This window comes from Haematobia irritans, chromosome 3 (genome assembly GCF_050003625.1).
Source record: "Haematobia irritans isolate KBUSLIRL chromosome 3, ASM5000362v1, whole genome shotgun sequence".
In the NCBI taxonomy this organism is placed as follows: Eukaryota; Metazoa; Arthropoda; class Insecta; order Diptera; family Muscidae; genus Haematobia; species Haematobia irritans.
Genome location: NC_134399.1, coordinates 50960786 through 50984740, shown reverse-complemented (window position 1 = coordinate 50984740; position 23955 = coordinate 50960786). Strand labels below are relative to the sequence as shown.

Sequence of the window (23955 nt, the reverse complement as noted above, 5' to 3'; positions counted from 1 at the left end):
CTTTCAATATTGGAGCTATCGTCCTGCAATTTGGCACAGATTCGTCTTTTGTTTGCAGGCAGGTGAATTGAAAATCTAGAGATATTTTAGAACCATAAATAGGTGTGTCGAAAATGGAGTGTATCGATCTATGGTTTACTATAGCCCCCATATAACCCGATCTCCCATTTTTATTTCTTGAGCTTCTAGAAACCGTAGCTTTTATCCAATTTGTTCGAAATTTGAATTCTAGAGATTTTGGTGGACCATAAATAGGTGTTCCGAATAAATTATGTATCGGTACAAATATTGATATATCCCCCTTATAAACCCGCCCACCGATTTGGTCTAGGTTCTGTAGGTTTTTCAGAACCACAATTAAATGTGCTGAATTTTGTGTATCGGTGCATGTTTTTGGCTAGCACCCATATAGACTGATTTTCCGATTTTACTCCTTGCGCTTATTTATATAAACCCTAGTTTTTATCGGATTGCCTGAAATTGTAACGGTTTTAGTTTTTATTGCTCCATTTGGTAAGACCTCCATATAGACCGATTTCACTTCTTGAGGATATAGAAGGCCCACTGGTCATGAAAATTGCTGCGAATCATCAGCTGTCACTTGAGCAGTAAATGTAAAAAATTAACGCAAATGTCTAATATTATTTCAAATTCACGTTTTTCTGCGAAATGCATTTTTACAAATTATAACTCAAGTCTATACTCCCTGCCAACATTTCAAAGTTCGACTTTATGCCTATCACTACCATAGACTCTTTAGTGACACTATAACAATCCCCAACTCTGAAGCGAAATATACCCAAAACCGAATGTAATATGCCAGTAAATATGAGTTTAGGTTTAAGAAAAATCCCAATATTTACGTTTGATATAAAATCATGCGAGAAAGTTTCAGAGGTTCCAACATATTTAGGAACTTCAAAGTCTGCAGACAATGGCGTATATGCAAATTTACCATAAAATGGTAACTATTTTCGAAAAATGTGACTGTTTTTACTTGTCCCGATAAATCCTAGAATGTACGGAGCAATGTCTTGGATTTTCGCAACCATCATCTGTCATCTCTATTTGGGCTGTGAAAATTTTTGAAAAAAAAATAAAATTTAACTGCAAACAAATATTTTTTTTGCAATAAAAATAAGATAAATTTATCCTAGACTTTTTTCAGTGAACCGCGCATTTTTCTAACATATAAGTCAAACATATTTTGTAGGAATCACGGATATTTTTAATTACTGCCGAGATGATATAATATATGTTATATGTGAACATATGTGTTTGGAGCACCTTGACCCAAACAACCCAATATATTTGGCAACATCTTTTCCCAAACAAAATTGTGTTCTTGCTCAAATTAAAAATTACTTCTCGCACGTTGAACCCACACATACATTTATTTAGGAGTGCACTATATTTTTCTTGAATTGAAACAGGATTTGGTTTACATACAAATTTAATCGTATTTACCATCACAAACCCTCTCAATAAATGAAACATTTATTTCTGAATATAATTTCAACAAGTCTGGCATGTAATGCTTACATGAAACTTAAAAACTGCCGCATAAAAATCGAAATCGAAAAATGAAATGTGTATTTTCCAGAAATGTCTTACACAGAAAAAAGTGAATACTTGAATCAAATACAAAAGTTGTGATTTCAATTATTTTTGTATTTGATTTTCAGCTTATAACGAAAATCTTAAACCCAATTACCCAAATTTTAAGGTTGTCATAAAATTATTTTCAAATGAAGGAATATTTGTGTTGAGTATAAAGGTAATTGGAATTTGTCATAATATCCAAATGACATAGTACTCAATCCAAATACATTAGTATTTGAAGTATATAAGCTTTTCCAATTACAGGCATAAATGAACTGAGTACAATATTTATAGAATTTTACAACCTGTACAATTACTACCGTAATTTTGTTTATTATTATGGTAATCAATATAATCTTTGTACTATATAATCATGATTGGTTTAAGAAAAGTATACGAATACACTCTGAAAAACGGATTTATGCGTTTTATTATAAAAAAATGTAAATATATATATAATTGTAAATACAGCGAAGTACATGTTTGGAAAAAAATACAGAATATTCGTTATAAACGACATATTTAACAGGCTCACTCACAAAGAAAAAGGTGTTTTTAAATTATCTGTACCACCTGCTGGAATTGCTTTCCAAATCTTCCTCATTTCTATGCGGTTTGTTTCGGCATCTTGCTCTTCTGTAATACCTCTATTCATTTCAAAGTTTCAAAAAGATTTATATGATTTTACCTTTTGTTTGTGGGAAGAATTGAAGCACGAACTCCCCGTTTTCGAAGTAAAGACATTTTCCTATAGCCCACATATTTTGACAGTCCGCTTATATCCATTTATAGACCAGTGTGACGTGTACACTAGACAGGGTCACGAAAAAAATTTGATGCGGTCAACCCCCAGTTTCGTAGCATATTCGAAGACAATTTCAGAACACCAAAACTTTTTTTTTCCGTGCACCCTACGACCCCCCGAAATACAATTTATTGTGCTGTGTCGTCATTTGAAGTCCGATCGAAAAGAAACGCATATCGTTGGTCGTGGTTGATCAGGGGCTATATTTCGTGCATTGGTCATTTTTGACTCCAACGTCAAATTTGATTTTTAATTTTTTTATTTCGCTTCGTATACCCCTATGATGTCCATTTCTAATAACCATTATAAAGATCTTAACAAAATATGAAACTTTTGCTTTTGAAGTATTTACTTATATTCATAAACAAAAAAGTTACAGAGATTTTATAAAGTCAATAGGTCACCCTACACAACACTAAATAGTTTTTGCTGTGTTGTCATGATGTCCGATCGAAACCACATGCACATCGTTATTCATATCTACGAAATTGATTTATAAGGCATTTAGAACACAAAACCTGTTTATCTGTAAATTTCTAACGGTACCTTTGTATACATACTCGTTGTTTGCACTACGACATTTTCTGCGTTATGCAAAGTGCATGTGTTTTTGCTAGAACAATTTGAGAGCCTACTGTAAATACAATTTATTGTGCTGTGTCGTCATTTGAAGTTTTTCATTCAACCAATTATTTTCGTATTTGATGTAATTTTTTCATTCAATTATGCCAATAATTGATTTTTATTTTGCTTCATTTTTTACTGTGTATATAAACTATTATTTTAGGAAAACCATACTTTAATTACTCCCTCCCAACCAACAGGTAATATTGAAATTATTACAATATTTATTCGAGCTTATTGGACAGGAAGATTAAGGGAATTGATTTATTATTAGTTACAGTTGTCCACCAGGCTAGAGATCGACCGAAGCATCGGCCTCGGCAAAAATCGATAATCGGCCTCTTTGAATAATTTATTTGATATTGATTTGTCAAGTGTTGAATTTGTCTCAGTCAAAACACCCAGTAAAATAAAACGTAAAAAATTATAAAAAAAATATTTTTTTTTGTCATTATAATATCAAACTACTGGACTGAATTACCTTTTATTGTTGTATTTATGCATTTGTTGAAAAATATTCTAATATTGAACTAAAACACACCAAATTTCTTTAATTACAAATTTGAGGAACATGGTTGGGGTGATCATATTCATATTAATTTTGTTAAACATTACCTGCATAGAATATCAAGTTGAATTCTTAGTTCCAGGTTGCAGAGTTATAATCTTCTTTAGCCGTTGAAGTCTTTTAGCATAAAAAGGCGTATTAAGGGGCTCGGCAATTTTAATTTTAGTAGCAATTCCTTTTCCAAATTTCCACACATTGATTAAAAATTGAACCAATCGGAGACAAAAATAATATTTGGAATTTTATTGATACATTGCAAATTCTGGATATAAAAATATAAATGAAAAATGCATATTTTTATTATACACATTTATTCCAATTTTCGGTTATTTTTCATATGTTGGGTTCAATCTGAAAAAAAAACAGCTAAAAAAACAATAGAACTTCGTTTGCCAACACCACTTCGTCTTCCAACACATCCATTCCGCTAGGGGTGAAACATGTTACAATTTTAAAACATCAATACGGTACCCACCTTTTGATTGCACAAATATTCTGCATACTAGATGATTTTTTATTAAAATGATAAAGGTAAATCATTGACCAATTTGACTAAATAAATGCTCACTAAAGAAATTAATTTTATATTTTCATAAAAAGGCATATTATTTTAGTCTGTTTAATAAAAATAGGCTTCAATGGAAAATTTTATTCACATTTCAATATTGCTTACCTTCAATAAATGTAGATTGTGTTCCATTTTTACAATACCGCAAAACGCAAACGCAGGTAATTCCAAATGCATTCTGTCATATATTTTTCAGTCCTTTTCCGCATTGTCATTTGTTGTTGCTAGGGATACCAGACGTACTCTTATGTTGTCATATATTTTTTCAGTCCTTTTCCCCATGGTCATTTGTTGTTGCTAGGGATGCACATTTTGTAAAAAAGAGCACATGTGCTCTTAAAACAAGATAGTACTCTTTTTGTGCTCTTTGTATGCATCACAACAAATATTACTCCAACGCTATTCAAATGGTAAAAGTAAACTGAATATACATAAATATCACACTACGAGATTTTCCTACGCCGTTATTTTCTAATTAATAGTGTTAATAGTGTTTTACTTTATATATCAGAGTCGAAGAAGACGTTGCTTCTTCACTTTGTACTCTGTTCCAAATGTAAACAAACTTCTTTCAATAACATTTTTCACAAAAACACAAAACAAATGACTTACTATGTATTGTAAGAAAATTAGCTTGGTGGTTTATTTTATGTATATGTTATGAACCTTTTTTATGTTTAAATGAATTATTATGAAATTAAATGTTTTTATTTTATTTGAAAATCTGGCATCCCTAGCCGTTGCACACTTTATTAATTTCAATCCTTTTGTATGACTTGTTATGGTATACAAAATATTTATGCATACATTTCGGACGCAGCAGACAGAATGTCGCCAATCATGTTTTTCAATTTAAAAAGAAAAACCAAAAACCAACCGTTCGTTACGAGTTACTTCCACAGACTGATCTCTCCATCACGTGTTGTTGAATAAATACACATTCTCTTGTTCTGTTTTCGTTCTTTCTCTCCATCGTTCAAACTATTCAATTTCAATCAATTATGTCAATCACGTGTGTAATTGAAAATTATTTCCGAATTGATTAACAAATTAATTGAATCAATTAATATTTTTATTGGAAACGTATCAAATATCAATCATTTATTTAATTGGTTTTTATTCGGATTTGATTAAATAATTCATTTAATCAATTAACATATTAATTAAATCCGTTTCCAAATTCAATTAAGTGTTTAATTGATAAAATTTCGGTGAAATTTGTTTGTGTGTGGGCATAGCTGCATTGGCAAAAATTGACACATAAAGCTATTTTTTCTCATAGCCCTCTACACCTTGACATTTGTTTTCTCTCTCTCAGAAAACCAGGCTGCGTTTTTTCCTAGATTGTCTTTGTACAAAATTCAAAACAACCGTCATTTTATTGAACTGAGCTTTTGAAAAGGGCTCATTTCATACACTGTTAGAAAAATATGTTTTTCATATGTTCCGATATAAACAAAATGTGTTTCGGGCACGATTTTAAACCACAATATATTTAAGTGCGAACATGTAATTTTCCTAAACTAACACTAAATGTTTGGGACATCTATGTTAATATGTTAGAATATATTATGTTTGGGGCATGAATGTTTCATAAAAATCATATGTGTGAATACAAACATATATAAATTTACAAATTTCAACTAAACATACATATGTTGTGATATTTTATTCAAAGCGACAGAGAGAGTATAGAGAGAAAAAGAGATGGAAACCGGGAGAGTTGACGAAAGACATCAATATAACACAGCAAAAGAGTCAAAAGAGAACAATTTCTGTGAAACCGCTTGTATGTTGTTTCGGAAAACTGTTTTATGATAAGGCCAAAAATTTGATATGTTTAAGTCTAAATATTATTTAATTTGAATAAAGAGAATATACATTCTGAACCAAGAGAATAGACATTTGAAAAACAAACAGCTTATGTTTTCGCCTTGAGAGCAGCATTTTATGTATGTGTGGACATGTGTTTTGTTTATTATTTTGGCATTATTTTTTTCTTGGTTCGTTAAAAGAAATCAGGGGTCTTCATAAAAATAACGAAAGGGCACTATACTCTTTTTAGAGTTGGGACGGTAAAATGAAATAAGGAGGAAATAGTGAAAAATTACACAGTAAAATGTAAAAAAACAAAGTTTAGTTTCTCTTTATTAAAAAGTAGTCCACGAGGAGTTGACGGACACCATCAAATATAAAAGCGGGCATTAAGTTCGACTTTTACAGCTAAAACAATTTAAAAAGTTTATTTTCTTTAAAATGAATTATTAAAGAAAAATAAAAGGCATTTTAGAGCGATGGTGTTAAATGCTAGTAAAAAACTGTTCACTCCTAAATAAATTTATGTTTATATTATAAAATTATGTATGTATGTTTATACTCGACTCCACGTTCTTCTTTTGTTAGTTTTTGAATTCCTTCCAAATTTTAAAGTTTTGTACAAAAACAGTTTTTTATTACAAGATTGTTATTTTTGCAATAAAAAATAATATTTTATCCAAAAATCAGTCAATTTCGTTTATATCAAGCACTGTTACTGACTATAAATCTTTAATAACGCACATTTCGATGTTTCATTTAAAAAAATTAATATAGTATAAATATAAATGTGTAAATAAAAAAAAAAAAAAAACAAAAAAAAAATGTTCGGTCGGAGCAGGGATTGAACCCACGACCCTTTGCATGCAAGGCAGACATGCTAACCACTGCTCCACGTGGCAAACAAATGTATGTTTCTGTTAAATAATGTTATGTTTGCATGGGCTCGTGGGCGCTGCAAACTATGCTATATAAATGTAACTTAAAACGATAATTATCTACTGGTGACTATAACAGCTACGTAGCCCAGTGGATAGTGTGTTGGCTTACAAACTGTATGGTCCTCGGTTCGATTCTCCGTGCAGGCGAAAGGTAAAATTTAAAAAATTTATAAAAGTGAATAATTTCTTCAACATTATTTGTATTACAGAGAAAGGTGCCAATAACTAAAAAAATTCGTGGAAGTGAAAATTCCGAGTATGTTAGGGAATGAGCACAATCGTGTTTGGGAAAAATTCTTCCAAGCATATAATATTTTTGGCTCAAAATGCTTCCAAACATATAATATGTTCACATAAAACAAACATATTAATGTTTCGGCAGTATCCAATAATATATGTGCTTCCTGCAAAATATGTTTGGAACATATGTTAAAGAAGCGATTTTTTTTGAGGGTGTAGGCATTTGTGAGCGGAGCTGTCGTGTCGGCAAACTCTTTTTGAAAAGCGCCGAGCTTTTTGTGTGCTCCGGGACTCGAATAAAAAGGGTTTTCATGTTTTTCAGCTCATTTTAGAACAAAAATCAAACACTGAAATTAATATATGTTTACATCCACACATATTTAAGAAAAACAGATTTCCCAATCGTAATATAGAAACATTGATTAATAGAAACTAAATTTGGCATAACTCCTTTTGGAACTAAAATATCTTCAGGTTTTATTTTGACTATTAGCGCGGCTCGGTCTATAAGGGAGTTATATGAAAACATTGATCGATATAGATTACATTTGCCATAGCTCCCTTGGATCTAAAATATGCCCAGCTTTAAATTTCAAGCAAATCGGATGATTATATGATCAGTTTCCATGGTCGAGCCGTCGAGAATGAATTGTTATTCCGTTTTAAATGTGTAATTTAAATTTGGAAACCTTTCCCTACATGGAACTAGAATATTTCCTGGTTTAATTCTTATCGTATTAATGAAATGTCGTATGCAACTACTATTTGTCGCAATGGATAATATTAATATGGAATTATTTTATAATTTATTTGTTGCTCTGGATTTATGTGTACATTTACATTTCGCTACAAAAAACAATTGTTTGTCATTGTTGTGGTCAACCACAAATAACATTTAATTACATTATTTAAGAATGTATGTATGAATTGTACAAAACAAAAGTTCAGCAATGTAATTTTCCAATATGATGCTAGAGTAAAACTCATCCGTTCCATTGTCCAATGAATGAATTGTTCGTTTAACACATCCATTATAAATTTAAATTTCAATAGCTTCTACTGCTGTTTTTTCTTTGCTATACAATCGATTGAATTAAATATGTAGATGGTAGCGTTCAACGTGTAAATACTACATGCCAGATAAATTGTATACAGCTGTTAAAAAGCGAAATTAAATAAAAACAATCAAAAAGGAGGGGAGGGTAAAAACATTCTAAATAAAATATAGCAAAAATTTACTGTGAATCGCCAAAAATGTTGAAATACCATAAAAATGCTAAGTAGAAAAACTTAAATTCTAATCATATTTTAGGCTATGGAAAATTTCGCAAGAAATAATAAAAGTTTGCTATGTAAATAAATTGAAATTATCGTTATTTTACCTACAGATTTTTTTTTTAAATGTATTTAAATTTTATTTACTTGCATGTAAACACCATTTTGCTGGCATACACAATTAATCGTATTTAGCAGAACAAACTGCCAATCAGATCAACACATACTTTTTTTACGAAAATCAGTGTTGCCTTTAACTTTTTTGAAAAAGAGCCAAGTTTTAATAACAGATTTTATGGGAAGAAAAATAAAAATTCATAGGAACGCAAGAGTTTATTAACTAAAAATTCATAGGAACGCAAGAGTTCATTCTGTAAACAAAAATAAGTTACTCGTTTATTTAATTCAATTGTAAAAAAATTAATTTGTGCTTTAATTTGTAAAGTTCTCATTTTACAAAAGAATGCTTTCGTTAAATATCAGTTAATTCGGAATTCCTTCTGGGTCGGTATCAAACTAATTAGAATTAGTACACTGATAGAAAAAGTTTCGTTATATTAACGAAATGTTTCAGTAAAAGTGAGCCAATGAAACAAATTCGTTAATACAATGAAATTTTTCGTTATTATAACGAATTTTCTGTTAATCAACGTAACGTTTCGTACTATTAACGATTTATTTCATTGTATTAATGAAAATTTTTCGTTATATCAATGAAATTTTTCTTTGGCCCAATTTTAATGAAATTTTCTTTGTGTGTAGTCCTTTATTACATGCCTGATCTTTTTTTACTACTATTCTATTTAACTCACACGCTCAAAATGTCGCTTCTGTAACATATACTCCCAAACACATTCTGCTTCAAGCATAAATATTTTCAGGATTGGTCCAAACAATATATTGTTTGTATTGTTCAAACATATCCCCCCTGTTTTGGTTTACGAATTCGCAAAACACAAAATTTCCCTCTATCGCTAGTTCCCGAACTACAATGATATAAAGGGTGATTTGTTAAGAGCTTGATAACTTTAAAAAAAAAAAAAACGCATAAAATTTGCAAAATCCCATCGGTTCTTTATTTGAAACGTTAGATTGGTCCATGACATTTACTTTTTGAAGATAATTTCATTTAAATGTTGACCGCGGCTGCGTCTTAGGTGGTCCATTCGGAAAGTCCAATTTTGGGCAACTTTTTCGAGCATTTCGGCCGGAATAGCCCGAATTTCTTCGGAAATGTTGTCTTCCAAAGCTGGAATAGTTGCTGGCTTATTTCTGTAGACTTTAGACTTGACGTAGCCCCACAAAAAATAGTCTAAAGGCGTCAAATCGCATGATCTTGGTGGCCAACTTACCGGTCCATTTCTTGAGATGAATTGTTCTCCGAAGTTTTCCCTCAAAATGGCCATAGAATCGCGAGCTGTGTGGCATGTAGCGCCATCTTGTTGAAACCACATGTCAACCAAGTTCAGTTCTTCCATTTTTGGCAACAAAAAGTTTGTTAGCATCGAACGATAGCGATCGCCATTCACCGTAACGTTGCGTCCAACAGCATCTTTGAAAAAATACGGTCCAATGATTCCACCAGCGTACAAACCACACCAAACAGTGCATTTTTCGGGATGCATGGGCAGTTCTTGAACGGCTTCTGGTTGCTCTTCACTCCAAATGCGGCAATTTTGCTTATTTACGTAGCCATTCAACCAGAAATGAGCCTCATCGCTGAACAAAATTTGTCGATAAAAAAGCGGATTTTCTGCCAACTTTTCTAGGGCCCATTCACTGAAAATTCGACGTTGTGGCTCGTTAGTAAGTCTATTCATGATGAAATGTCAAAGCATACTGAGCATCTTTCTCTTTGACACCATGTCTGAAATCCCACGTGATCTGTCAAATACTAATGCATGAAAATCCTAACCTCAAAAGAATCACCCTTTACATACTGTTGCTATGGATAAGGAAATTAAATGGAAGAAATTTCTTGGTAAAATTTGAAGTGGTTCAGAAATTATTTACAGTTAATAATTTTGCATTTTGCGAATTCGTAAACCAGAACATTGGGGATTATGTTTCATCTTATTATGTTTCATACACTGGTAGAAAAAAACTATTAATGAAATTTTCTTTGTGTGTATATATTTTTAAGGCGCAAATTGGTTACTTCCATGTTTTACTTTTAGCATACTTTCTCAGTCTCTCTTTCTAAACACATATATGTTTATAGGCAATTTCTAAATTAATATATGTTTGCATCCACACATATTATATTAAAAAATATTATGTCCCAAACATATGTCGCAAACTTGTTATGCTAGTTAATGAAAATTATATGCTTGCACTTAAAAATAATGTGCTAAAACTTTGAGTTCCAAAGATATAATTTTTACAACGAAACATATGAAAAACAATCTTTTTCGTCCGTGTAAAGAAGACATTTTCATCCAGAGATGGTCTATTGTAAACTGTAAGGTATTTGACATACATTTACGACGTATTTTATTATACGTCAAACCTTCCTAAATTACTTAGTTTTCGACAATATAATAATTTGTACAGTATAAATTTTTAGAACCGTTTATTTCGTACTTCATTTTTAAGTTTTGTATTTACCAATGTCTTTTCATTATAAAAAATTTCTTTTCATTAAAAAGAAAATACTAACCTTCGTAAAATACTTATTTTTACCTTCATCCGATTTTTGCCACAACAATTTTCACACTTTCATCAATTTGAAAACGCGTTACATTTAGACGTTTTCAGCTTGTAATTTCCTCTTGAGTAAAAATTTCAAAATATTATTATAAAACATTCTAAAATACTTCAATATGCCGTTGTCATAACTTAGGATATTAAAAATAGCTTTTGAAATCAAATCTAAGGATCCTGTAAGTATTTTCGAAATTTAATACGTTTTATACAGGTATATGACGTTTTCGACGTTTACAACTTTTTGACAGTAGAAAACCCAAATTGCTACTCGGACCATCTCTGCTCTCAGCTCAGGCATTGCGGTGTGATAGAGTAAACATATATGCTACAAGTTTAAATACTTTCAGTCAGTCAGTCACAAACTAAAGGTGTGCGCGTGAGTGAATTTTCATTCACACTCACGCACATTCAAGAAGCAAAATGTTTATTCACACAGGATACATTTGGTAGCCACTCACCCTCACGCATGTTCACGAAATGAAAACCGGCACTCACGCACGCTTACGCAAGAACTACTTTTAGCGATTGAAGCTCACGCACGATTCACAACAATTAACGTGACTCACGACAAATTCACGAGACTCCCGACATTTTCCAACTGGGAAAGAGGAAAGTTAACAAAATTAATAAATAGGATATAGTTCGACAACTAAATAAAATTCAGTTATCATATCAGAAAGAACTAAATCTTGATTTTTTCCTGGGCGTGATTTTGCAGAAATTTTATTCACGCATATTCACGAACCGATTTTAGTTCTCACACACGCTCACGCACGATATATTATTTTTAGTCCCATTCACGAAAGTTTCTTCAGATTTTGTTCACGAGTCACGTGATTCAGGTGTGAATCACGCGTGTCACTACAGTTTCGTGTCACGCGCACACCTCTAATACATACTAAATTTTGAATCAAATCTAAATCTAAAGATAATTACAATAGCTACGAGTTATTGTCTAACCCACTGTTACTCATTCTTCCATAGATAGCTTCTTTTTCAACCTTCATGTTCTAACAATTGTTGTATGAAATGGTATTTAACCATTAATGATTGGAACAACATTGCTGACAACAAATAAAAGAAATTTCTTTCATATATGACTTCTCCAATAAGTGACTCAAGCGTGGTTATCATCTTTGGTCGGTGGATACAAAAGACCAGCAAAAGGCATTTAATTACAAAAAACAAGAATGCATTAATTAAAAATCGATCGGTTATTTGTTCAACAGAAAACAAATAAGAAAAGTCGCAAACAAAAAACGACAAGGGAAACTGAGGGCACAATGGAATCTGCAGGGACTTATGGTGGCAATTGGATAATGAGAATATCCAAAACCCATCACAACGTCCAATAGATAGTAGCATTGCTTATTTGCAAAAATCAATGCTATACGAGTAAATTCAATACCCGATAAACGTAGTTGAACAACACTAGACACTTTCAAAGGTTTTTCAGGAAATGGGGGCTTTACTGACTGGCACAGTAATAGAGCTGGATGCCATTCAATACCATATTACTGCAATAAAAGAGTCTGGTCAGCACACGTTTAACGTCAAACATCTGACCATCATTCATCATTAAAATACATTTGCAATATAAAGGAGAGGAAAAGTTGTTAAAACAACTTGGAATATTGAGCCTTGGTGTGTTACAGGGGAGTGACTTTTAAATGGAGGCATTCATATACAAACCATTACTTCACCCTCACTTGAATATCTCAATTATTCTTGGAATTGGGGGAAGGTGATGATCAATTTGCTGTTTATCATTACATATTGCAAACATTCCATGGTTAGATTCTATTGATTCGAGGTTCTTTAGTAAATAACTGCCCACCCATCGTCCTGTTTTAGTTCCTACTACTTGGGAGCATGATGATGGATACCTTACCGCAAAACGTAATTAGCAGCAGCTTTGGTTCGCATGCATGCGTCAATTTAAAGCATGTGCAACGAAGTTGCCTACGTCCGTGTATGTGGACATTTATCACGCCATCATGCTGAAGATTGAGTTTTATAGAACATTTATAGATATGAAAGGGGATAAAGTACCGTTGTAGTAATTTATGCTGAACTGAGGTCAACAATAAAAATAGTTAAATAATTTTGCATTAGTTTAACGACTTTAAGTACGCATTTTACTTGAAACGCCACATAATATGAATTCGAATTTGAATAATCAATATCAGAGTCGTAAAGAGAAAATCTTTGGAATTGGGCTAGATTTTTTTCGCTATAAGCTCAAAATCAAAATAATATCATATGAAAAAACAGTGAAAATTTTCCTTATTTTTAGACAATTTTAACTAAACGGTATTACACACTGTTACAAAAATATGTTTTTCATATGTTCCGATATAAACACAATATATTCAAGTGCAAAAATGTAATGTTTCTAAACTAGCATCAAATGTTTGGGACACATATGTTAATATGTTAGAATATATTATGTTTGGGACATGAATGTTTCCTAAAATTAATATGTGTGAATGTAAACATATATAAATTTACAAATTTCGAGTAAACATATGTATGTTGAGATATTTTATTCGGGGAGCGACAGAGAGTATAGAGAAAGAAATAGAGATGAAAACCACCAGGGTTGACGATAGATATCAATATAACACAGCGAGAGAATCAAAAGAAAGCAATTTCTGTGAAACTGCTTGTACTCGTATGTTGTTTCTAAATACTGTTTTATGTGTTCATTTATTTTGGATATGCGCTTGGCATGTTAATAAGGCTATGGTCACACTAGGCAAATATTTGACCAAAATGAGTATCAAACATTTTTCAGAACCATTTTCCCAATATCTGAATACGGTTTTTGGAAAATAATCGTACAACGATGTTATATATCTAATATGAGCTAAAAATGTCTTTTGGTTAGGCTGTGGCGATGGATTCTTTTTTGATTTCTGTCAAATATTTGCCCAATGTGACCATAGTAGAAGGCTTCGCCAAAAATTTGATGTGCTTAAGTCTACATATTATTTAATTAGAATATTAAATTGCGTATTCACAGTAAAGAGAATAGACATTCGGAACCAAGAGAATAGACATGTGTTTTTGCCTCGAGAGCAGCAATTTAAGTATGGCACATTGTTTTGTTGGTTCGTCAAAAGAAATCGGAACGTACGACAAGTAAGACAAAATATATAAAAATTACAAAGGGATCTTCAGAAAAAAATAAGTTTAATTCCTCTTTATTAATAAGTAGTCCAAGATGAGTTGACGGAGACTTTCAAAAATAAAAGCGGGCATTCAGTTAAAATTATTTTTCATTTTAGCGACAAAACTCGAATCTTTAATAACAGAATAACATACATTTTTTGGCAAATTGTATTATAACTTGGTATGGAATAATCCAAGGCAACAATTGAAAAACTTTATTTTCTTTAAAATAAGTTATTATAGAAAAGAAAACATGAAAATATGGTCATTTTAGAGCTATAATGTCAACTTAATACCGACCCTAAAGGTAAAAATGGAATTAAGTGCAAAATTATTCGTTAATAAAAATTCATATTTATTTGTATTTCTAAATACGATCAATTTTAAACGCATTTGAAATGGTGTTAAATGCTAGTTTATAAATTTGCGTTTATATTGTAAAATTGTTTATGTTTATACTCGACTTCACGTTCTTATTTTGTTAGAATTTTTGAATTTCTTCGAACTTCAAACTTTTTACCAAAAACATTTTTTGTTACAAAATTGTTATATTTGCAACAAAAAATTAATATGTTAATATAAATATGAATATGAATGTATAAATTAAAAAAAAATGGTGTTCGTTCGGAGCAGGGATTGAACCCAGGACCCTTTGCATGCAAAGCGGACATAACCATAAACATTGCTTCACGTAGCCAACAAATGTATGTTTCTGTTGAATAATGTTTTCTTTGCATCGGCTCGTGGGCGCTGCAAACTATGCTATATAAACGTATCTTATAACGTCTATTGGTGACTATAACAGCTACGTAGCCCAGCTACGACTAAAGTCTTTACGAGCATCGGATTATTCAAATGGGCCACTAAATTGCAGGCTTGCATTGTTGAACAAATAGTACGCACTGTTAAAGCAAATTCAATTATACTGTCTAATCGACCTTTTAAGGGAGGTATTTCTGTTGATTTCTCAATCATGCTGTCCAATATATGCTCTAGACGACCGAAATACATTTCCAAAGTTTGAATAATTTCATTCACCATCGAGTAGAGGTGTGCGCGTGAGTGAATTTTCATTCACACTCACGCACATTCACGAAGCAAAATGTTTATTCACGCAGGATACATTTGGTAGCCACTCACCCTCACGCACGTTCACGAAATGAAAACCGGTACTCACGCACGCTTACGCACGAACTACTTTTAAAGACTGAAGCTCCCGCACGATTCTCGACAATAAGCGTGACTCACAACAAATTCACGAGACATTTTCCAACCGGGAAAGAGGAAATTAACAAAATTAATAAATAGGATATAGTTCGACAACTAAATAAAATTCAGTTATCATATCAGAAAGAATTAAATCTTGATTTTTTCCTGGGCGTGATTTTGCAAAAAATTTATTCACGCACATTCACGAACCGATTTCATTTCTCACACACGCTCACGCACGACCTATTATTTTTAGTCCCATTCACGAAAGTTCCACTTCCTACTTCCAAAAATATGTTCTCATAAAACAAACATAATAATGTTACGGCAATATCCAATAATATATGTGCTTCCTGCAAAATAGGTTTGGAACATATGTTAGAGAGACATTTTTTTTGTGAGGGTACACCAATTTCACCAAACTAAGTAAATACATTTCGACAAATGTAAGAAAATTTATTAAACATAATTACATGTTTTCCCTTGTTAAAGAAAATTTTGTAGTTTGAAGTAAAAAAATTGGAGTTAAAAATTGCAAGAATGTCTTTAGTGCCATACGGAGTTCAACATGGGTGCATTTGTAGTAAAATTTACAAATTTAAAGATATAATGAACTATTTTGTGAGAAGTACGATATTAGTAAATCTTTAGGCTTCATTTGTGTATATTTTTCCCCGTTTTTTAGTTCATTTAACTAACGTACGCAAAAAATTATTAGAGTAAAGGAAACTTTCTCCAAACATAATAATTCCACACTATTAGAAAAATATGTTTTTCACATGTATTATCCAAAAGCTCAGGTCATTTCGTTTATATCAAGCAATCTTTAAAATCTTCAATAACCCACATTTCGAAGTTTCATTATAAAAATTTAATATTGTATGAATATAAATGTGTAAAATAAAAAAAAAATTGTGTTCCGTCGGAGCAGGGATTGAACCCACGATTCCTTGCATGCCCGTCATGCATACACAAGGTCGTGGGTTCGATTCCTGCTTCGAACGAACACCAAAAAGTTTTTCCGCGGTGGTTTATCCCACCTCAGTAATGCTGGTGATATTTCTGAGGGTTTCAAAGCTTCTCTAGGTGGTTGCACTGCAATGTGGAACGCCGTTCGGACTCGGCTATAAAAAGGAGGTCCCCTGTCAGTGAGCTTAACATGGAATCGGGCAGCACTCAGTGATAAGAGAGAAGTTCACCAATGTGGCATCACAATGGACTGAATAGTCTAAGTGAGCCTGATACATCGGGCTGCCACCTAACCAGCGTTGCCACTACGAATTTTTATTTTGGACCAAAATTTTTCCAAAATCGGACCAAAATTCCCTGCAAGGACCAAATTTCCAATTTTGAAGAAACATGCTTTAAAAAATATTTTATTGTTGTAACATACATAGTGCTTTTATTAAAAAAGTATAGTAAATCAGAAATGACTGATATGATTTAGTGATTGACATCAAATCGACTTTTCAACTTCAAAAGGTTGAATTTTAAAGTCAATTTTAATTGACATCAACGCGAAATTTTAATGGATTTTCTATGGTTGAAATAGTATCTAATCCCACACTAAAAAAAAGCTTTCACGGCTCCAAAGACTTTGTCTTTACGCTAATGATTTTGGTATTGATTCCGAGCTACACTCAAAAAAAGTCTCTAACAACCATGCAAAAATTGGTCCGCATCGGTCCATAATTATATATAGCCCCCATATAAACCGATCCCCAGATTTGGCTTGCGGAGCCTCAAAGAGAAGCAAATTTCATCCGATCCGGCTGGAATTTTTTACATGGTTTTGGTATAGGGTCTCTAACAACCATGCAGAAATTGGTCCACATCGGTCCATAGTTATATATAGCCCCCGTATAAACCGATCCCCAGATGTGGCTTGAGGAGCCTCAAAGAGAAGCAAATTTCATCCGATTCCGGCTGAAATTTGGTACATGATGTTGGTATATGGTCTCTAACAACCATGCTAAAATTGGTCCACATCGGTCCATAATTATATATAGCCCTCATATAAACCGATCCCCAGATTTGGCTTGCGGAGGCTCAAAGAAAAACAAATTTCATCCGATCCGGCTGAAATTTGGTACATGATGTTGGTATATGGTCTCTAACACTCATGCAAAAATTGGTCCACATCGGTTCAAAATTATATATAGCCCCATATAAACCGATCCCAAGATTTGGCTTGCGGAGCCTCTAAGAGAAGCAAATTTCATCCGATCCGGTTGACATTTGGAACATGGTGTTAGTATATGATCTCTAACAACCGTGCCAGAATTGGTCCATAATTATATATAGCCCCCATATAGAGCCTTCTCCAGATTTGACCTCCGGAGCCTCTTGGAGGAGCAAAATTCATCCGATCTGGTTCAAATGTGGAACATGGTGTTAGTGTATGGTCACTAGCAACCATACCAAAATTGGTCCATATCGATCTATAGTTATATATAGCCAATCCCCAATACCACAAAAATTGGTCCATATCGGTTCATAATCATGGTTGCCACTCGAGCCAAAAATAATCTACCAAAATTTTATTTTTATAGAAAATTTCGTCAAAATTTTATTTCTATAGAAGAAAATATTATTTCTATAGAAAATTTTGTTAAAATTTCATTTCTATAGAAATTTTGTCAAAACTTTATTTCTATAGAAAGTTTTGTCAAAATGTTATTTCTATAGACAATTTTTTCAAAATTTTATTTCTATGGAAAATTTTGTTAAAATTTTATTTCTATAGAAAATTTTGTTATGATTGAAATGGACCAAAATGGGCCTAATTTCGTTTGGTCCGACCATCGGACCAAATTTAAAAATTAGAAATCTTTTGGACCAATTTTGGTCCGATCAGACCAAAACGGCAACGCTGCACCTAACCTAACCTAACCTAGTTAAGTATTCTTTATGTGCTCTTTTTATGCATCACAACAAATATTACTCCAACGCGATTTAATAAATGGTAAAAGTAAAATGAACATACGTAAATGTAGTGTTTTACTTTACTCGTATATATCAGAGTCGAAGAAGAGAACGCCGATGTTGCTTCTTCACTTTGTACTCTGTTTTAAATGTAAACAAACTTAGTTCAATAACAACAAAACACCAAAAAATGACTTACAAAAACACCAAAAAATTACTTACAAAGTATTGTGAGAAAATTTGCTTGAGTTGAAAGTGGGTTATTTTATGTTTATGTTATGAACCTTTTTGTTATGTTTAAATGTATTATATTTCAATAAATTGGAATTAAATATTTTTATTTTATTTGAAAAAGTGTGCTCTTTTTATTAGCTGAATGTGCTCTTTTTGCCTCTTCAAAATCTGGCATCCCTAGATTACACACTAATCCTTGATTGTTTATTTTCCATTGAGGATTCATTTATATTTACAAGTATCGTTGGAAGTTCAGAGCTAACTAAACATCATATGTATTTAAGTAATCTAGAGTGGAGTATTTAGTAGTGGAGTATTTACTTCTAGATCATTCCCTCTAGCCCCGATATTTCAGGCTCGCTTAGACTATTCAGTCCATTTTGATAACACAGTGGTGGACTTCTCTCTTATCAGTGAGTGCTGCCCGATTCTATGTTTAGCTCAATGACAAGGGACCTTCTTAGTATAGCCGGGTCCGAACGGCGTTCCATTGCGATGAAACCGCTTAGAGAAGCTTTGATGATATGTGAGGCTCGCTTAGACTATTTAGTCCATTGTGATACCACATTTAACTAAAAGTACCTACTACATATGGGCACTTCTAGTTTTAACCGCTGAACCTTCTCGATTATTTTCTTCTATTGAACCACTCAGATTGTCCCAAAAACATTTGCAGACTGCTTAAGTTAACGTTTTCTAGGTCCGCCAGTAATCTAAAGCTATATGCCCCCAAAATTCGCTTACAAGGAGTGATTAATTGAATCCTTTTTCTCTGCATCATGACAGTTCATACAGTAGTCTTTATACTTCGCGCCAATAGTTTTTGCAAAATCGCCTAACAGGCAGCGACCCATTATAGCAGATATTAGGAGTGAAATCTGACGTGAAGTGTTTTTTTTTGTTTAATTCCCTCTTCCAATATGTGTATATACAATGTTAAAGAATTAAGGTTTATTTTTTTTTTTTTGTTACAATTTCTGTATGTTTTGTAAATTATATGTAAAATAATATGAGATGTTAACTACTATAAGAAAATAAAGGGAAAAAATCTGACGTCTTGATAACACTAACATACGAGTATATAGTGTGCGGTTTACATTTAAATGGGGACTTATTTGCTTGGTGTCGTTACAACCCTTGCAATTCTCCCATCGAACATTTTCCATCATAACAGTCTTCCCACGCAGTAAGAGCTTGCAGGTAGCCAGAGGCATACCAACAGATCCTAGTTCCCCTGGAATATCCGCTTCACTGTTCCCCGATATGTTCCTATGGCCATGGTGAATATCGTACTGATCAGCCATCTCGTTGAGAGATTTGCGGCAGTCGATGGCCGTTTTCGAGTTGAGGAACACAGAGTCCAAGGATTTTATTGCAGGTTGACTGTCTGAGTATATATTAATGCCAACATTTGTTGGTCCATTACTTCTCAGCCAATTCGCCAATTAGGTATTTTTCGCTATTCGAGGTTCCAGGTCTTTAGAATATACTCCGAAACCCACTTTTCCATCCAATTTGGAGCCATCAGTGTAGAAATCTATATGACGTTTATTTCCTGGAGTCTGTGTGCACCACGCCTCACTGTTGGTAATTAAAGTTTCAAACTCGTAATCTCTTATACATCCAAAAAATTATAGTCTTTAACGACCCAGCAAAAATGTGACAATGGGGTTTTACGATTATAATTTGTAGACCTCTAGTGCTGGTTACTAACATAACGATAATCCAAAACTCAATTGAGAATTCTATTTACGATCCCACATCATCCAAGCCATGGTAATGTTACATTCTGTGTGATGTTTGACATTTATGATAGGTTGAAGACTACCCAGTGTGACCAGAAAAAATTCTCTCACTTTAGAAATCATCAAATATCTATGAAATGTTATTGGACTTGTGTCTATTGGTTCGATTGAATGCTTTCAATTTATTTCAAAGTACCAAGGGCCAACGAGATAGAGGACCCCTTCCCTGGGCAGAGATATGTGTTGATTTGATAAGCTGTGACTTTGTTTATAAATATTTCATTGGCAAAATATTTCCGAAACACACAAAATAACCGCAACGTAATTTTTCTAACAGAAGGCTTTAAGGGTAAAAAGTAATAATTTGTCTGAAAGGAAATAGCAGATGTCAAGCCCATAACTCTGTTGGCGGATGGCTTTTTTGTGATAGGCCATTATGGCTATGGGATCCCATACCAATAACCAAATTGTTAACAGCTTCATAGCTTGGTCAACAATCCAACGTGTATCCATCAGTCAATCCTTTGACTGTTGTAGGCTGTCACGGTTGAATGCACTAACAAAAGATGCGTACATTAAGCTGAGTTGGTACACTCGAAAAAAGTGAACCCTCTATTTCACTAAAGCCAATTTAACTTTATTTTAGTTCATGGAATTATTATGTTTGGAGAAAGTTTCCTTTACTCTAATAATTTTTTGGGTACGTCAAATCAACCAAAAAAGTGAAAATTTTTTACACAAATGAAGCATAAAGATTTACTAAAATCGTACTTCTAGTTCATTATGTCTTTACATTTAAAAATTTTACTACAATTGCGCCCATGATGAACTTCATATGGCACTAAATACATTCTTGCAATTTTGAACTCCACTTTTTTACTTCAAACTACAAAATTTTCTTAAACAAGAGAAAAAATTTAATTATGTCTAATAAGTTTTCTTGAATTTGTCGAAAAATATTTACGTATTTTTATGGTATCGTCGTAATGTCAGCGTTTGTAATACTGTTTAGTTAAAAATTTCTAAAAATAATCTACATTTTCTAAAATTAACCAAAATTCTTCCTGGTGGGTTCACTGTTTTTTCAGTGTAGTGGGGATGGTTGGGGGTTTTTATATATTCAGCTTATCATCACCATTAAATACTCGTTTTATTTTTTTTTTTCCTACACTTTATTTCCTCTTTCGGTAGCTGCTCTTGATTTTTGATGGTGCATTTGGCAGGATATTAAATGTTTTGCACTCGGTGCATCATCTGCAAACTGAAATGGTCTCTTCGGTATACTATTCACTAGAGATGGGCGAGTGAGTGAAATTTTTTCTCATGCACGATATGTATGGTAGCCACATTCACGAAATAAAAGGTCGTAGTCAATAAGGAACCAGAGAACTGCAACTGGTGGCTTTTTTCGTTTTGCAATCTTATCCACAAAATGTCGGTGGCAGTGAGTAAGACACCAATTATGTTACCATGCGATCTTTTACATTGATATAAATGCGAGAATAAAAACGCCATTAGTATATATAACAATGTTCGTATGCAGTGTCTTGCAATCTTAAACCAATAGACATCGTAACAACCAGTGATGCCAATTTGGTGCTTTTAGCACCAAATTTAGTGCTTTTTGATTTCCAAAAAGCACCAAATTGTCTTTTTAGTGCCTTTTCAAAAAAAGCACCAACTTGGTGCTTTCTGGCATTTTCATTTAGTGCTTTTGGTGCTTTTTTCAATTTGAACAATATTAACAGTATAAAATTGACGATATCTTTTCATACAAAATTCGGATTAGACTTTCAAAAACTTAAGAAACTCAACTGTATTGCAAAATATAGAATTTGATTATTATGAAGGTGGTATTGATTCTTTTTTTAATCAATATTGGTATTTAGGGTATTCTTTAGAAATGCTTAGCGACGAGTGATGAATTTCTGAACTTGTTAAAGATGCCATTTAAAACGTTTTTTAAATTCACAAAAGCACTCATAACTGAAATTAGAAATACACTCCCTCCAAATAAAGGGTGATTCTTTTGAGGTTAGGATTTTCATGCATTAGTATTTGACAGATCACGTGGGATTTCAGACATGGTGTCAAAGAGAAAGATGCTCAGTATGCTTTGACATTTCATCATGAATAGACTTACTAACGAGCAACGCTTGCAAATCATTGAATTTTATTACCAAAATCAGTGTTCGGTTCGAAATGTGTTTCGCGCTTTACGTCCGATTTATGGTCTACATAATCGACCAAGTGAGCAAACAATTAATGCGATTGTGACCAAGTTTCGCACTCAGTTTACTTTATTGGACATTAAACCAACCACACGAATGCGTACAGTGCGTACAGAAGAGAATATTGCGTCTGTTTCTGAGAGTGTTGCTGAAGACCGTGAAATGTCGATTCGTCGCCGTTCGCAGCAATTGGGTTTGTGTTATTCGACCACATGGAAGATTTTACGCAAAGATCTTGGTGTAAAACCGTATAAAATACAGCTCGTGCAAGAACTGAAGCCGAACGATCTGCCACAACGTCGAATTTTCAGTGAATGGGCCCTAGAAAAGTTGGCAGAAAATCCGCTTTTTTATCGACAAATTTTGTTCAGCGATGAGGCTCATTTCTGGTTGAATGGCTACGTAAATAAGCAAAATTGCCGCATTTGGAGTGAAGAGCAACCAGAAGCCGTTCAAGAACTGCCCATGCATCCCGAAAAATGCACTGTTTGGTGTGGTTTGTACGCTGGTGGAATCATTGGACCGTATTTTTTCAAAGATGCTGTTGGACGCATCGTTACGGTGAATGGCGATCGCTATCGTTCGATGCTAACAAACTTTTTGTTGCCAAAAATGGAAGAACTGAACTTGGTTGACATGTGGTTTCAACAAGATGGCGCTACATGCCACACAGCTCGCGATTCTATGGCCATTTTGAGGGAAAACTTCGGAGAACAATTCATCTCAAGAAATGGACCGGTAAGTTGGCCACCAAGATCATGCCATTTGACGCCTTTAGACTATTTTTTGTGGGGCTACGTCAAGTCTAAAGTCTACAGAAATAAGCCAGCAACTATTCCAGCTTTGGAAGACAACATTTCCGAAGAAATTCGGGCTATTCCGGCCGAAATGCTCGAAAAAGTTGCCCAAAATTGGACTTTCCGAATGGACCACCTAAGACGCAGCCGCGGTCAACATTTAAATGAAATTATCTTCAAAAAGTAAATGTCATGGACCAATCTAACGTTTCAAATAAAGAACCGATGAGATTTTGCAAATTTTATGCGTTTTTTTAAAAAAAAAAGTTATCAAGCTCTTAACAAATCACCCTTTATTAATATGTCAAAAATTTAATGTCGAAAAAATGTTTTTCTCCTCTAAAAAAATAATGTGAAATTTTAAAGACATTACTGATCAAAATGAATGGGATGAAAGCATTCAAACTAATCAAGGTGTACACTTGAATATAAGTTAATAATTTCATAAACAAATCATGCTTCAAAACAAAAGTTCTATAATACATCTTTGGAAGTT

At 33.0% G+C, this 23955-nt stretch overlaps 1 protein-coding gene and 1 long non-coding RNA gene across 10 annotated transcripts in view; one reads left to right on the top strand and one right to left on the bottom strand.

Moving 5' to 3' along the window:
- Positions 1-23955, top strand: part of spri (Src homology 2 domain-containing protein sprint) — a 996502-nt gene that overhangs the window by 848702 nt on the left and 123845 nt on the right. The window lies entirely within an intron of this gene.
- Positions 2003-2374, bottom strand: LOC142229007 (uncharacterized). Its single transcript, XR_012720299.1, has 2 exons — positions 2291-2374; positions 2003-2238 (listed from the first exon to the last, which is right to left on the bottom strand). It is a non-coding gene; the product is annotated as an uncharacterized LOC142229007 (long non-coding RNA).